Here is a 16418-nt window from a genome sequence, read left to right as displayed (position 1 = left end):
ATAATTAAATTAAATTTAATTCAGTTTATGTACAAAGTGTCAACCAAAGTCATCTCAAGGCACTTTACAAAGTAGCAACCTACAGAACACACAAATACAACTGTAGAGTTCTGTATAAAATGGCTCATGCTTATCACACTCAACGCTTATCAATATTTATATATTTAAATTATTGATTTTTTCCCCCCATTCAAAAGTGCAAGAGCTTTGGTTCAATGCTTTGAGGAAATCAGACAACAGCTTATAAAAACAACACATAATCTAAACTTTAGGTGACATTAGTTCAACATTTCTTTATATAATCTTGTGGTAAAATAATAATAAATATATACAGCATCTCTGCCATGTCTCTAGTAGTTCATTGATGCAAAAGTGCATCATAAATTTCTAAAACTTAGAGGAGAGAGGAGCAGTTTTTCAGTTGCCGTCCTTCTCGTAATTATCAAATAAATACTGTAGCCCACTGACCTTGACTGTGTGTCAGGTACGTTTATTCCAAACACACTTCTGATCCACTGTGGAATTTCTTAGTGAAACATTTAGTCAACTTCAGTACTGGAATGCAAAAGAAGCTCCCAGACTTCTGATATCTGGTTGATTACAGGCTGACATCCATGCTTGGTCTAGTGCGTTTCTGCAGGCCCTTCTAGGTAACAATTATTCTTTAGGAGATTTAAAAAAGGCAAGCATGTCTCAGAACCTTCTCGGCTAAATTCAGACGATAAAGAGGTTATTGTATTTGAGCCCAAGAAGAAAAACATTATCCAATCACTTAGTAACCAGCGTTACTATGGATGACTTAATGCTTCAGGCTGTAGACACCATTGTGTCATATTTGATATATACAATTATCTAATTTAACTTGTGTATAAAATGGAACTCGAGAACCACCTACTTCCATATACTGTAGAAGTACTGCAAAGAATAGAACCATCCTTAAATGCTTAAAACTAATCAAAGGGTAGTTACTTTTGAATGGACTCAGCAGAAACACCACATACATCAGCTTCTCGTACCTGCAAAATCTAGGGGAGAATACAGTCTTCCAAAGCTCTTAATAATCAGAACCAGAACCAGTCTTCTAGACCTCATATCTCATTGTTCTTCTCTCTCTGAGCTGGTCTACTGGTGGTTCTATAAGTTCTACATGTAGAATGGAGGCAGAACCTTTAGCTACCAAGTTTCTCTTTTGGTTTATTATGAAGTCATAAATATTATGAAAGTCTACATACGTAATGATATTATTGCTACTATTGGGTGGCTCTACTGGTTGAACTGGTTTTGTGCTAGTAACATGTTTGTCATGGAGGATCCATGTCAGCTCACATCTCTACTCTACACTAGCTGGCCACCAATAGGAATGAAACCAGTGTAGACAGGATTCTATGAGGTTGTGGAGAGTGTGTGAGTGTGTGTTGGCTGAGGACAGGCCCAGTCATGTTGTCGTTTCATCTGAAGTATCAGACTAATACAGGAAGGGAGGAATGAGGGGGAGGGGGGCAACCTCCCTTCTTCGAGTAATTTCTTTATTGCCTCGCTCCTGAACTGAATCCGGGAAAGGTTGTGCATGTAGAGAAGGGAGGGACACATATAACACAAACCTGATCCATTCCGGGAAAGCTGGTGTTTTCTGTCTCCACGACTCCGAAGAAGCGTGTTCATCTTGTTTGTCCACTCCTTTTGCTGCTTCCCACCACTGTTCTCCTTTCTTATCACAGTCTGTCCTACCAGGACCGACTCGGTTCCCACCCCCCACTGATGGAACCACATCTTTTAACTGTGCACTGTGAAATGCCGTGAAGTCAATCAGAAGTATTTTAAGCAGCTTTTCATTCAGCTGTTAAGTAGAGGCTCTGCGTCAGATTGCATCTGTATATGATGTATTGCAATGTTAATTGGCTCCAAGCAGTAATGTACAGTTGTACAGTATAATCAGGAACTAGTTTTCCTTCACCTTGATTCTTTGTGCTTAACTTGAACTAAGTTGTTTTTGTGCATGAATACAATGTTTCCACTATAGTAACAAATAATATATGATGTCAGACACTAGGTCACCATCATTCCCATGACATCAAAGTGAAGACAGAGCGCTTTTATTTTCAGTGTAAATAAGCATCAGTGCCATAGAAGTTTATATATATATATATATATATATATATATTACTGTACAAGTACATAGAGAAACTAAATGCTGCTGCTCCTCTGAGCAGCTTCAATCCACCTACAGTACCTTGATCTCTACAGGTGTGTCCTCCCATCAGGTAAATACAGAAACATGTACAGTATATGGTTCTTTCTTCTTCTACAACCTTGTCCTGTAAGTCAGGATCAAACTTCCTTATTTTTCTGTGGTTACAGTAAAAGTGACTCACATTCACACTGGTAATGTTGAAATAATCAGGCTGCCATGACGTCATCTAATGGAGATGGACTCTGTATAAGAGCAGTGGCCAGGTTTGCACGGCTCAGTTTGGTGCCTTTTCCTACACGGGTCATTAAACCTGCCAGCTGCTGTTGGAGCCGCCTCATAATGACACGTGCAGGTGTTGTCCTCACTGAGCGGCTGTTCATTACACTTGTAAATGCTTCCAGGGAGCGTGCGATCAGGACTTTCATTTGAACAGCGTTCGTGTTGGACACGGTCCACCGTGGGGCAGTCGTTTCCCTTTGGACGCGACTGCAGCGTGAAAGCTTGATTACAGCTTGTGCTTTTTGTGGATTTCCACAAACCTGACGGTGGTTTGTCATTTAGACGAAACAAACATAATGATGATGATAATAATGTGCTGAAGTCTTGGAGTTTCTCTGCGGCCTTGGCTCCGGTCGTGGGTTTGACGATGGCCTGACAGAGTTGATGTCGGCTGCAGCTGCGTCTGAGACGGACTTCACAGCCCTGCAGACGCTGCTCACGTCGGTCTATGCAGTAATTGGGTCAGACACACACAGACTCGCAGCGGTGATGATTGCAGTGTTGTTAGAGCTGAACCTGTAAAAGCCAAATCTATAAAATAATTCCTGTTGTTGCTCTTTATTGATGGAGCTCAGCAGCGTTTCTGTGGCTTTGCTCTGAAGGAAAACTATTTGATTCATTTTGGTTACATTGTATTTTTTAATGCTGTAACTAAGTACATGTAACAGAGAGAGGAGCCACGGGGTGATTTCCTCTTCACCCTCGCCTGCTCCTCTCTGTAAACAGAGCACAAACACTGTGTAACCACAAAGAGCAAACAGTGAGTGGAGTTCATTTTCTGGTGAGTTACTGAGCAGCCCAACGTTTTAAGCATTTAAAACACCATCACCATTAAGTGAACCAGGTAGAGAATCGATTCCCGCTCCTCGTTTGTGCCTCCTCCTCCTTATCGGTCATCATCTGTAGCGCCTGTCCCACCCGGTCCTTTACCCATAATCCCCCTTGTCCTTTCAACCTCCCACTCTGCAGTTGTCAACACATCCAGAAACACCCTGAGGAGGTGCTATCTGATAATGAGGCCCGCGTGCCCCTTCCTGCCATCCGTGCTCCACATCAGCCAGCGCTATTTTCACCTTGATCATGTCATGTTCGCCCAACCTCCCGTTCCTCTGCTTAATTAATGTATTAAGGCACTTTATTCCGATGAGAGCTGCCGTGTGTTAGGAATAAGTCCAAGAAAGCAATCATAAACTGTGCAACATAAAACCTTTATTTGCATTTTGTGTAAATCACGTTGCCCGGTGACCTTTTCTAAAAATTCTCACACTGAGATAAGATGTTCACGTGCTAATTGGCCTCGGTGGAGCGACCTCGTTATCAGAGACCTGCACTGGTCCACACGTAGAGAGGTGAGGGCGAGTACGAATCCACATCCTATATCCTATAGTCACACCTGCAGAACTGTTTAACCTACAGAACCGGTCTGCAGCGGCTTCTAACAAGCACCTTTAACAGATCTGCTTCCTGTTTCCTGTTATAAAGGGTTAAAATGAACATTTTGATCCATCTGCTGTTCTTCAAATAAACAGACAGATTGTTACATATACTGTGCTTATTAGTACTGAGAATAGAACAATATAGGGTTTGGTGTTTGGCATTGAATCATGTCTGTGCATCCTCATCCGTCCCACCATCAAAGCTTCATAAATGAGAGCCTGATAAAAATAAATCTGGCTCGTTAAAACGAACCTTCAAATAAATGAAGTGAATGTGACAACGTGAAGAACAACAAGCGCGTTACATTCAGTGACAGAAGCTTCTGAACAGGAATCTTCTTAGATATAGATCCTGAAGCTGGATTTAGTAGTTTAGTTGTTTGTTTGGGTGTCAGAGCTCTGCAGGCGATGCAGGTGGAGACGAAGCTGGTCCCAGTCAGTGGTTAAATACTCAAATCTATCTAATGATACAAATTGCAGGCTGCTTTGCACAGAGCTTATAAAAAAGCACAGCTTAATTCATCACAATGAGGCTTGATTGGGACTTTTAACGACTGAATAATAGGGATTCAATAATGCGCTCTTATGTGTCCGTATGAATGTAGAATTATAGTTTTCCACACAGTCGCCCAGCGCCTTAATTACACATTCTTTTCATTTGTTCTGATTTAACACCACCAGATATTTTTCAGTTTCACCAGGTAATAATGAAATTAAAATTAGTCCGACACTAATACATGTAACGTTGTTCTGCTGCATGATGCAGACCAGCAGGAGAAAGAGAGAACACACACACACACACACACACACACACACACACACACACACACACACACACACACACACACACACACACACACACACACTCTCTCTCTCTCTCTCTAACTTTGTCTTGGAGGCAGACATACACAGACACCATGACTTTCTGAGGCAGGTTTTCCCTTTGTGTTGATAAGCGTGAGCAGTCGTGTGCTGACCAAGCAGACGCCTGCAGCCCCCGACCCCCCGTACATCATCTGCTGTCTGTGCAGGAAGGCAGGAGCGTGTGTGTGTGTGTGCGCGCGCCGCTGTTGATGCGAAACAGAGTGACTGTCTTAGGCAGATAACATAATTACGTTGAATGATGCCATCCAGTGTAACAAGCTAAATATTATTAAGGATCAATCTTTAAGTGTCGGAGCAGCAGCAGTTTTCTGTGTCTTGAATATTTCCCACCCAAATCATTTAGAGATATGATGCTGGGATGTGCAGCAGCTGCTGCATTGCCTTGAAGACGTCCAAAGGTGGTGTTTTGCACTGGAGTAAATCTTATTAAAGGTTTGCTGCTGTTTGACTTGATTATTTTTACATATTTAGTAAACTTAACAATGGGAGCGTTTTAAATATTCAGCCTCGTTGTGCACTTTACTCCTGTTGACTGAAGTCCTGGAGCCACGAGAGGCTCAACTTTTCTGTCCTTGCGTCATTTTAGCTCAGATTTTAGCTCCGTGTGAAACTTTGACTAATGAGTGGGAAAGTTGAGGTGGACAGAGATGTAAAATCTCCTGTGACGTCCTCAGAAATTCTTCTGGTGGTTTAAATTAATGATCAATAACTGATTGGCTTTTCGACGGAGGAGTTGTGTTTTAAACATGAGCGACTCCAAAGGGACCATGAGGCAACGTGCTGAAACCACAGCAGAGACCGTGTGTCTCCTGAAACCCTGTCCACGTCTCAGTGACCCACAGAAGGACGAGTCTTCACTCATGTGTCCAGTGTCCCCACAGTTCAGACAGATTCAACGGTGATGATGATGATTCGGGACCAGCGTCTGTACGTTATAAAATAAACAGTGGAGTTGATGCTTCAGAATGAGATGTGATGGGTGAGTCCTGTCGGGGGGGTGATGGAGGCTCCTTTTCCCCTGGCTTCCCTCCTCCATTGTCCACCTCAGCCTCCACGCTCGGCTGCTCTGCTGAATCTCAGGCTGAGTCTGTCATTATGCTGTGGAGGCAGGAGCGCTGCGGGGCGTGAGCAGAAGATTGCCCAATACATCATAAAGCCCATCATAAAGTTGACCCACTAAATAGGCTGTTATTAGGTTTTCTGGGTTGTCTGCTAGCGCGCGCCGCGCTATCTGCGTTAGATCCATCATTTTTATCTACTGCATGTGCTGACTGGGAGAGTGTTTTCAGAACCAGCCGGGTTAAATCAAACTTGACCCGAGACAGCGGGAGATGCAGCAGCAGAACCCCACAGAATGCAGCTGTTCAGGAGGCCAAGGAACTTGTGGCGGGTGAAGATGAGCGGCGCGCATCTATCCGATACCTGTCAGGCTCGCTTTAATGGAGCCTGTGGACTCTTCCTGGGTTTGAGGAGAGTTGGCTGCCGGCTATAATTACTAGGCTGCAGCGGTGCAGTCGGACGAGGTCATTCGCTTGTCTGTCGTATTTAGCAGGTTGGAGGTCTCCCTGCTAACTAGCAGTTACTGTATTATTTATGTGCATGTACACATTCATATATTTTAGGGTTTTAGCTTTAGCTTTCTTAGAGGCAAATTGGGTAAATTTCATACGAATGATACCTGAATGGGCTCCTTTTCATTGTTGCTTTGAATAAACATCAAGCTTCTTGCAGCGTCTGTTTGTCTGGACTGTGCGTTTTTGTATTGGTCTGGCTTTTGCATATTTATTTGGTTTTAGGTTAGTGTTGAAAGCGTCAGCATGCATGCGATTTAAAAGTGGGGCCTCTGCGTATTTTGTCTTTGCTCCCAGAGGAGCGAAGCATCATGGTAGATTGGCTATGGCTCCCGGCCTCGACCCCCGTTGTCTCCGTGGCCCGGAGACGCCTTAAGAGCCGCCGCTCGTCCCAAATGAAAACAGGGAGCGCCTCCGAGGAGGAGTTGGAGAAATGGAGCAAGTCAGGAGAGGGGGAACTAATCTGAGATGAACGCAGGAGGAGGAGAAATGTGATGTGAGGAGAGTGAAGGCTTTTATTTCGGCCTCATATATTTGGATTCTCCAAATGTTTATATGAGCACACGTATAACTTGTAGAAGGGTTTTGCTCACACTTTGACGTTATAATCAGTGCTTTGCTCTCAGATCTGACTACGCGTAACGAAGCCATCGCTGTTTCTGAGGAGCTCCACTGTAAAGTTGATGAGTTCAAATATTCTGTTAACTCCAAACCCGTGGACTTCGCACCGTGAATTTTCTAACACCCTCCAAACTTTTGCAGCTTCTGCATACAGTACTCTACTCCACAGTTCAAATCTCCCTCATCTGTCTCTTTCAATCTTTCTCTGTCCATCTGTCTCAATTGTGCCTTCATCCTCTGGATCACGGGGTTGTGCAGCCTTATGTACCCTTCAGATAATTGGTGTCAGTGTCTCTTGATGTAATATGAATAGATGGGATTGTGTCTGGGGGATACAAAGCGCCCTGAGAGCCTGTGAAACTGCACTCCGTAATAGAGGGAGAGATGGGGCAGAGGGAGAAATCAAAGCACAAGCTGCAGAAGCTCGAGAGAGAAAAGAGGACAGTGTTCAGGCGAGAGAGGGGCGAGCGAACGGCAGCGGAGTGGTGGGAAGCTGGCCTCACAGATGGGACGGTTCACTGGGAGAAGATCTCAGGACTGGGTGCGTGTGAGCGAGAGATGGAGGGTTCAAATACTCAAACCCCTGTCCTCATTTTTCATCTTCAGTTCCAGGCTTGAAATTAGCCTCTCGAGCCACTTGAGCCTGTGGATCTCTGACTTGTCTGACGGGCAGGATGAAGCTGCACGAACCCATCACAAGCTCAACGTGGTGGTGGTGACATGTACTCCTGCAGACACGAAGGCCTGTTGCCTTGACTGTCATGGAGTGATGGACCTGCTCTGTGCTAACATCACAGATAGATCATGTTTAAATTATTAAACCACAAAAACGCAGCCTGTAAACTGGGTCACTGGGGAAAATCAAGGGCAGTTACAACATCCGAAGATCAACATGGTTTGACTTGATGAGGTAAAGATCTTATAACAGGTATTCATTTGGCTCTGACCTCCTTCCTGGCTTTAACTTATTGAACAAAATAAATAGACAAGTAAACAAATCCTTCTCCCAATCATCTCATCACCTTGAACATCCTTCTGTCCTGCAACGATCTTAAAATATACTCACAGCAAATCAATAGTTCTATTATAAAACGTTCATTGTAGAACGCCCCCTCCCACGGGTTCAGGAGAGAGGTTCTACAGTACATGCACGCTCGAAGAGCCAGAGCTCTTGGAGGGCTGGATCGATGGAGGGATGAAAGTATGGATGAGGGATGGATGGAGGGGTAGATGGAGGGATGGATGGAGGGATGAAAGTATGGATGAGGGATGGATGGAGGGGTAGATGGAGGGATGAAAGTATGGATGAGGGAGGGATGAATGGAGGGATGAAAGTATGGATGAGGGATGGATGAAGGGGTGGATGGAGGGATGGATGGAGGGATGAAAGTATGGATGATGGATGGATGGAGGGATGAAAGTATGGATGGATGCAGGGGTAGATGAAGGGATGGATGGAGGGATGAAAGGATGGATGAGGGATGGATGAAGGGGTGGATGGAGGGATAAATGGAGGGATGGATGGAGGGATGAAAGTATGGATGAGGGATGGATGGAGAGGTGGATGGAGGGATGAAAGGATGGAGGGGTAGATGGATGGAAGGACGGGAACCACAGCATGTTCAAATCCTTAAACCCAAATTCTTCACTTCTTTTTCACAGACACACAGAGCAAGAGGTCATAAAAAACATTGCATTGTGTCTATAAGGAAAAATTTTGGCGAGGCGTTCAAGGACAGTATAGAGTGTAGGACATCTGGGGTTCTGGTAACCTGCTGTCATTTGATGATGAGTATAAATATACCTTCTAACTGTCTTTACTTACTGTGCGTATGATTTCAGAGTGTAGCTACAGTGTAATTCTCTTGATCCTCTTGTTTCCTTGGACTCACTGTCCGTGTTGTACTTGTTAATCCAGTGTGACATTTTGAAAAGCATTTAATTAAATAGCTGGATTAGTTTCATTCTTCAGCTGCCTTGTTATCACATTGTAGTATTTTCTTCTTCTACTCCTTGTTCCTTGTAATCCGAGAACCCCTCCAGACTAAAGTGTGCGCTCTGGGACGGCATTAACATTTATATGGAAACATGAGTCCGTTGGTCGACGGCGATAAATGGGCTATTTTCCTAATTCTGTTCCAAATGGAGCGATGGGGACGAAGCATTGTCCAGTGGTGAACAGCAGCGCCGCGTAGGAGCCACATGCATCAATACGATTGTCTGCATTAGTTTGCCTCAGACGTCACTGCTGGCTGTGGTGTGTGGGTGCAGTGATCTATGGGGGGGCAGTGTATATGCCAGGCCTGCTTAAGAGGCTCAAAGTAAATGGAAGCGGCAGTTTCAAAGTGACACACATGATAAATACGAGCGGCGCGTGAGCGGGAACAAACGCCGAATCCCTGAGTGAGGACGATGTAATAAATCATATGAATAAATCTGCCAGATGACCACTAGGGAGCACTAATAATCCGGACCCGTCGTGCCCCCGCTCTCCGTGGCTCGCCCTGCTCCACTGTTTGCCTCTCTCTCTCTCTCTTCACTGTTGCTTGTGTTTGTGCCTCAGCTTCGTCCACGTTGACTGTTTGTTGCCTCTAATGAATGAATCAAAGCTGGAGCAGCTGCGTATCTGAGCGCCGCCACCCTGAGAAGCTGGCTGAGGTTTGCAGCCTGCGTGTGTCTGCAGGGAACGACTACTGCACCTCAGGCAGCCATATCTGTGTGTGTGTGTGTGTGTGTGTGTGTGTGTGTGTGTGTGTGTGTGTGTGTGTGTGTGTGTGTGTGTGTGTGTGTGTGTGTGTGTGTGTGTGTGTGTGTGTGTGTGTGTGCGCGCGCGCGCGCGCGCGCGTGCGTGTGTGTGTTGGGGGGGGTGTACACACAGCAGTATTACTGCTTATTGAGAGCATTGTATGTTGGACTGTGTGTGTGTGTGTGTGTGTGTGTACGTGCTGGGTGGAGAGAAGCTGAAATACCACATTACAAGTTTCTCTACTCGTCTCATCTCCTTCCAGGGTTCAGAGGCCTTTTGGACATAAACTTTGTTAGGAGCTCATTCTTGGTCTAAATGTCTTCAGTTACTTACGGCCGTTACCACACACCACGCTTCCCAGTAGATGCAGCACACTGAAGGACTGATGATGATGAGTTGTGAGATGGTGCCAACTGCATCCGGTGCAAACACTGTGGAAGAAGCTCAGCAGTGAGTTTAAGTGAGAAAACCTGTATTGATCAAATGAACCCTTCAGTCACAGACACTGGTTTTTCAGTCTGCGGTTCCATCTATATTTCATCCATCACGTGGATTCTTCAGCTGTAAATACCTCAGTATCTGTCTTGGTCACTAGATTGGATGCTGTGTATTGTTATTGAATTTTCCCTCTCCATCCAAAAACCCCAGTATTGATTGGAACGTATCTTGGATCCACTTCGACAGAAAGTAAATTGCTGTTTTTGCAGCCTCTGCTGTGAGTTTGCACTGGGCTGCTTTTCCTTCCCTCTTCATGTTTTACCAACGCGTGGCTCAGTATTGTTCCGCCGACGCGTGAATTAAAGCCTGTTCTGACCTCTGCTAATGAGCCGGGCCCACGGTGCCCTGTCTGAACCAGCCCGCTCCCTTTAAGGCCTCATGAGTCTCCCACTCTGCCTGAAGCCTTCACGCTGAGCCACATGAAAGCGGCTGCGGCTCCGCCTCCAGCCTGTCTGCGGCTGCGGCTGCGGCTGCGGCTGCTTTGTTTGTTTGCACGCGTCCTGTGCAGCACCCGTGGGTTCGTAGCTGCTCTGTGTTAACAGAACACGCTGGTGCCGATGTGATGCCTTACAAACAAGTGCGTTCCCAGAGTTTGCTGCAGGAGCCGCGTTTGTCGGCGCTGAATGTGAGATCTGCGCGCTCAGACTCCTGATCACGAGCCCAACGCAAACCACGCTCGTCTGCGAGTGCAGGCGGACGCACTTACTGGATGCTCTGGATGCGAGACTGTGGTTGCCGTGGCGATTCCTCACCGCGGCGTCCCGCTCCGACCCGAGCGTCGGCCTCCGGTATCTGATCCTCTCCTCTCGCTGCGCTTTCTTTGTCTGCGGCCGCTCCTTATTGAACTCAACTCCAGACAAGTGAGGAGGGATCCACAGATAAGTTATCGCGCCCCGGCATCACACTGAGGAACCATCAAGCCGTGAAATATGTGTCTGGCTGTGAGGAGGGGGGACTCCACACAGAAGCAGCCTGGTCTCTGAAGTAAGTGACGGGTGAAACAACAGGACGCTGGTGGCGCTGCAGAGACTGGCACCGACACACACACACACACACACACACACACACACACACACACACACACACACACACACACACACAGTAGCTTCAGACCGTCTGTGATGCTGAGCGTCCCGTGACCTTTGACCTTTCGTTTGCATGGCGAGGCGCAGCTGCTGATTCTGGATCAGACTCACTCTTCGGGCGCCTGTAGGGACGTCCCCTCCTCTTCTCATCCACTTTGCGTTTCTCTGCCTTTTGCAGCGCATGTGTGAAAATGAAAAGCCCAGCGAGGCCTTTAGCAGGACGGCACGCGGCCTCATTTAAGGGAGCGCCCACACGTCCACACGGGCTCATGGACCTCGCCGGGCCTTTTCTGCTCATTTGGACGCGTTTAAAGTGCGGCTCCGAGAGCAGATGGAGGCGGGAAACAAACACGCGCTTCAGCCGTTCGGTCTCTCCCTCCGTCTGAACAAAGACGCTCCCTCCTCCTGATCAGGGGGCGGCGCTGCTTTCCTTCAGTCAGGTTGTTTGGCCTTTTTGGTGGATGAAATGTTTTCTCCAGTGGATATTTAGTTTTAGATTTAGGTTTAAAAGTTACTTATTGCTCCTCATCTTTTCTCATCTTTGTGCGTTTGCTCTGATCTGAATCTGTCTGATTCTTGGTTCAAATACAAGCATTTTAATTTTGCTGTGTTTGGTGTTTGTACAATAAATTATTAAGACGCCGTTTTTATTAATCTTGATCTTCAGATATTGATTTCTAGTCGTTTTCATTGTGATGATCATCAGCGTCTACGTTAATAGCGTTTCAGACTCCGCCTCTGACATTTCCTTGATACTAGCGCTGTGATTTATGTCTCCAGCCATCATCTCCTGACCTGGAAAACAATTTTAAGAATCAATAGCAGACTAAATGACAGACGACGGACGCGTCTGCGCGGTGTGGAGAACATTGACGCCCGCGTATTGTGGTGTTTTTCCTCGTCTGCGAAGCGATGCCCCATCGACTGCTCTTGTCTCGACCTTCTCCCACGTGCTGATGTGACATTTCCTCTTAAAAGGCCACAGATAGATCATGTGTTCACGGACGGGGCTTCAGGAAGAAGCCGCTGCAAAGAGTAATGAGCCGTGTCATACTGGGCGACAAGCTGCTGCAGAGGAGTGTGTGTTTGCAGCAGCGCGGCTTTTTCTGTGACAGCGCTGATGTCACGCGGCCTCGTTAGATAAGAGCTCATCAGAGAATAGATGGAAGATGTTTTCTGTCCCGTTACATGAGCTCTTCACTCAGATGTGTTGACTGTAATTAACTCGCCTCCTCTTCTTACCTTCAACAATCCGATGGCACCGTGAGAAGAAGTTTCCCTGATGATGGACGTTGAACGAGTCGTTCACTTCCTGCTGCTTCAGCAGCTCTGATCTCTTCTCATGGAGGGAACGTTTCCACCGTCTCCTCATGCTTTCACACAAACTCCACGGATTCCTGCAGTTTTCCATTTGTTTTCCCGTTTCCTCCTTCATTGTCTCGTGCTCACTCGTGTGTAGGGGAAATGTGCTGAATGGAGGATCACCATTATTATTATTATTAGATTAAGGGAGCAATTGGAACTGGCTGAAAAATCGAAGGTGTCCGATACAGTGTGAATTCACAGACCTTTAAGTGTTTAAGCATTGTGGTCCTTTCTGACTCACCTGCCAAAAAGCAGATTGGGACGAGGCCCTGCAGCCCGTGCTCGGAGGCCGACTTGGCCCCGCGGCTCAGGAAGGCTGCCAAGGCTCACGCCTGCAGGCAAGAGCTGGCAGGGCCCGGCGCTGGCAGCGAGCGGGCCGGGCCGGGCCCAACCCGCCGTCTGTCTGTGGGCTCAGATCGGCCTCGCGCTCCAACTCTCCAGACCTCTGCACTCTCACGGCTCTTCAGGAGAGAAGAGCTTAGAGGCGACGAGCAGCCCCGTAAAAAGAGTCAAAGGGGGGGGTCCGAGGGAGGTCTGCTGGTTCTGGTCCGACTGCAGAAGGATGAAGCGTTTTAGGCTTCTGTGCAGAGGATTTCAAACTGCAGCTGATGTTTATGTGGGAAATGATCGACCACATCACGCGCTCACATTTAATTGGTGCAGCTCCGACCTCCACAGACCCGCGACGCCGACGCCGCCCCTAAATTTATGCAGTGAAGTGTGATGTGTTGTGGTCGGATGCCAATCAGCCGCCTGTAACGAGACGTCATTTGGCCTTTTTAAGGAAGGTGTCACTCATTAGCTGTTGCTAGCAGGCGCTGCTCACATGTAGCGCCGTCGTTACTGTTGCAGCCGACTGGGAGCAATTAGCAGCTTTAGTGTGAGAATAATTCCATGGTCTGTGTTTATATATAAAGTGTAGTGGTGCTGTCATATTGTGTACGTGATACAGAAATGCACCCTCATGTAATCAGATGTTCTCCAGTTCAACACACACAATAAAGCTACAGCGCTTAAACAGTTGACTCCTAGTAACGAGATCCAGCGGTTTGTGCTTGTAAACGACTGCAGCTCAGATTGACACAGTTAAATCCTCGTCTGTCTCCTCTGTTGTGTATTTATGATATTTTCCCCGACGCGCCGCCTGCGCTTTGTTTCCCATTGTCTTCGCCTTTTGATGACTAAATTGCTTTCTCTGCGTTTCTCTTCTCGCAGCGTCGGCTTGTTTTGACATCGCTGTGAGCGGCGGTGGGTTGTTGTGGCACAAGCATCAAGAGCTGTTGGAGGCCGGAGGAGCCGTGAGACGCCAGGTTCCATCACGTTCCCCCAGACGGAGAACGTGAGACGCCAGGTTCCATCACGTTCCACAGAGAAGCCGTCCGCGGGGGGAACCAGACGTTCCCCAGACAGAGAACGTGAGCGGGGGGAACCAGACGTTCCCCAGACGGAGAACTTGAGCGGGGGGAACCAGACGTTCCCCAGACAGAGAACGTGAGCGGGGGGAACCAGACGTTCCCCAGACAGAGAACGTGAGCGGGGGGAACCAGACGTTCCCCAGACGGAGAACTTGAGCGGGGGGAACCAGACGTTCCCCAGACAGAGAACGTGAGCGGGGGGAACCAGACGTTCCCCAGACGGAGAACGTGAGACGGTGAGGATGCAACAAGGACATGTGTTCTGCTCCTCGTCTTCCAGGTTCTGCTTCAGGTCAGTGCGTTTAAGCGCTTTCTGTAAACTAGAACATCTGCTTCGCTTTCACTGCTCTTAGTTTTAAGACGTTCCTCAAACTACATTTCACCTACAGCGTATTTGGCTCCGGTCCAGTACCACTACGATTATTTTTATTTTTTTAACAAGGTTAATGTTTTTAAGTTGACGCTGTCGAGGGTTCTAAGTCTGGATTGTGTTTGTTGATAGTTGAGGTTCTAGTGGTAAAATGGAGCATTTTGTTGCTATGGATCTAAGGGAAAATAAGGGGTTCCACTTCCTGTTGGAGGAGACGAGGCCTATTGGATCCAGGTCGTAGAAAAGTGGCACTTTAGTCTTTAGCAAAAGTCGAATGCGAGATTGAAATTTTGTGCCACAAATGCAGACAAACAGGAAGGAGGTGTCATAAAGTCCAGTGGGACACGTTTGAACCGGAACCATCGGATCTTTCTGCCGTTTGCTGCGACACTGGGCGATTCTCACCTTCCTCTCTGGGTTTTTAGCAGCAACTATAGTTTCACATAGATAAATAAATTCAGTGTTTAATTACACGCGCTGAGGTGAATAAAACTACCAGCCTACACTTTACACTTTAATTTAACACACAATCGCCTGATTTTTAATAAATCCATCAAAGTGGATGATAATAGGAAGAGTTTTTACTATTTTTTTGTGTCAGAGTTCTAATTCAACTCAACCTGGATTTGTCTAATGTCTGTAATTTGGGTTTTGGTCTGATTGTGATTAGGCTCCGTGTGAGTGGCTGGTGAAAAGGTCAGTTAATAGCAGCCCACAGGAAATGTGCATTTAAATGCGTTTGTTCTTCAGACGCTGCAGAGAAGGTGTGAGGAGCCGACGCTCCATCACGGTGTCCCGATGTGATGGAGTCACTCCGACATGAACCGTTCGGTTGTAGCTGAACGTCGGTGACTGGGCCGTGACTGGGACCAGTCAGGCCAGTCACACAAGCCTCCGTCCTGCCTTCTTCCTGCCTCCTTCCTCCTCTGTCCTGCCTCCTTCATGCCTCCTGACTGGGCCGTCACTGGGCCGTGACTGGGACCAGTAAGGCCAGTCACACAAGCGTCCTTCATGCCTCCTTCGTGCCTCCTTCCACCTCCGTCCTGCCTCTTTCTTGCCTCCTTCCTGCCTCCTTCCGCCTCTGTCCTGCCTCCTTCATGCCTCCTTCATGCTTCCTTCACGCCTCCTTCCTGCCTCTTTCATGCCTCCTTCACGCCTCCTTCACGCCTCCTTCCTTCCTCTTTCCTGCCTCCTTCATGCCTCCTTCACGCCTCCTTCCTTCCTCTTTCCTGCCTCCTTCATGCCTCCTTCACGCCTCCTTCCTTCCTCTTTCCTGCCTCCTTCATGCCTCCTTCCTGCCTCTTTCCTGCCTCCTTCCGCTGCCTCAACTAGCGGCAGATTCAAACTGTCCTGCATCACCAGCACCATGACACAGCCAGTGTCTGTCTGTCTTGCCAGTGCTTCACCTCCTGCCATCTGAGGGCTTTTCTTTCACCTTTGCGCCTCCCCTTTTCTGGAGGTGGAGACTTCTCTCTCGTCGCAGGCTGGTTGCTGTTATTGTCTTGCTCCACTGTTGCGGTTCTCCTCCCCTAAGCCTCTGGCCTCCATCCTGAGCTCTGGCTTATGGTTCCCTCCTTCTGTCCCTGCTTGCTGTCAGCGTGCTCATGTCATGAAGTAGGAAGGTAATGAGCAAACGGCGCAGGAAACGAGTGAATGCTAAAACGCTCCGCGTGTCAGAGTGAGAGGCGGTGCAGAAACTTGGTTCCGACCGCTTGGGAGAGCATGTTGACTGTTGGCTTGGTCAGCCGTGGGTTTGACGTGAGCCTCTGGGTCTGCACTCAGTGTGACACCGCCTGGGTGGCGATGACAGAACTGCACCGTAGGAGCTGAGAGGCGGTCGCTCAGTCTCAGCGCCGTCCAACTCCTGTTTGAATGGCTGTTTTCTCTGTTCTACCACCACTAGAACCCGGGTTCTGTTGTTATCAGTGGTCCGTTGAGTCAATGACTGTTTTCTCT

At 47.5% G+C, this 16418-nt stretch overlaps 1 long non-coding RNA gene across 1 annotated transcript in view; it reads left to right on the top strand.

The window, feature by feature from the left end:
• LOC129605113 (uncharacterized) overlaps window positions 1-16418 on the top strand; it is a 49318-nt gene that overhangs the window by 24705 nt on the left and 8195 nt on the right. The window contains exon 2 of the long non-coding RNA XR_008696642.1: window positions 13893-14384. This is a non-coding gene — a long non-coding RNA (uncharacterized LOC129605113). The remainder of the gene's footprint in view (window positions 1-13892; window positions 14385-16418) is intronic.

This window comes from Betta splendens, chromosome 14 (assembly GCF_900634795.4).
Source record: "Betta splendens chromosome 14, fBetSpl5.4, whole genome shotgun sequence".
NCBI lineage: Eukaryota > Metazoa > Chordata > Actinopteri > Anabantiformes > Osphronemidae > Betta > Betta splendens.
This window is presented reverse-complemented; position numbering and strand designations above follow the sequence as displayed.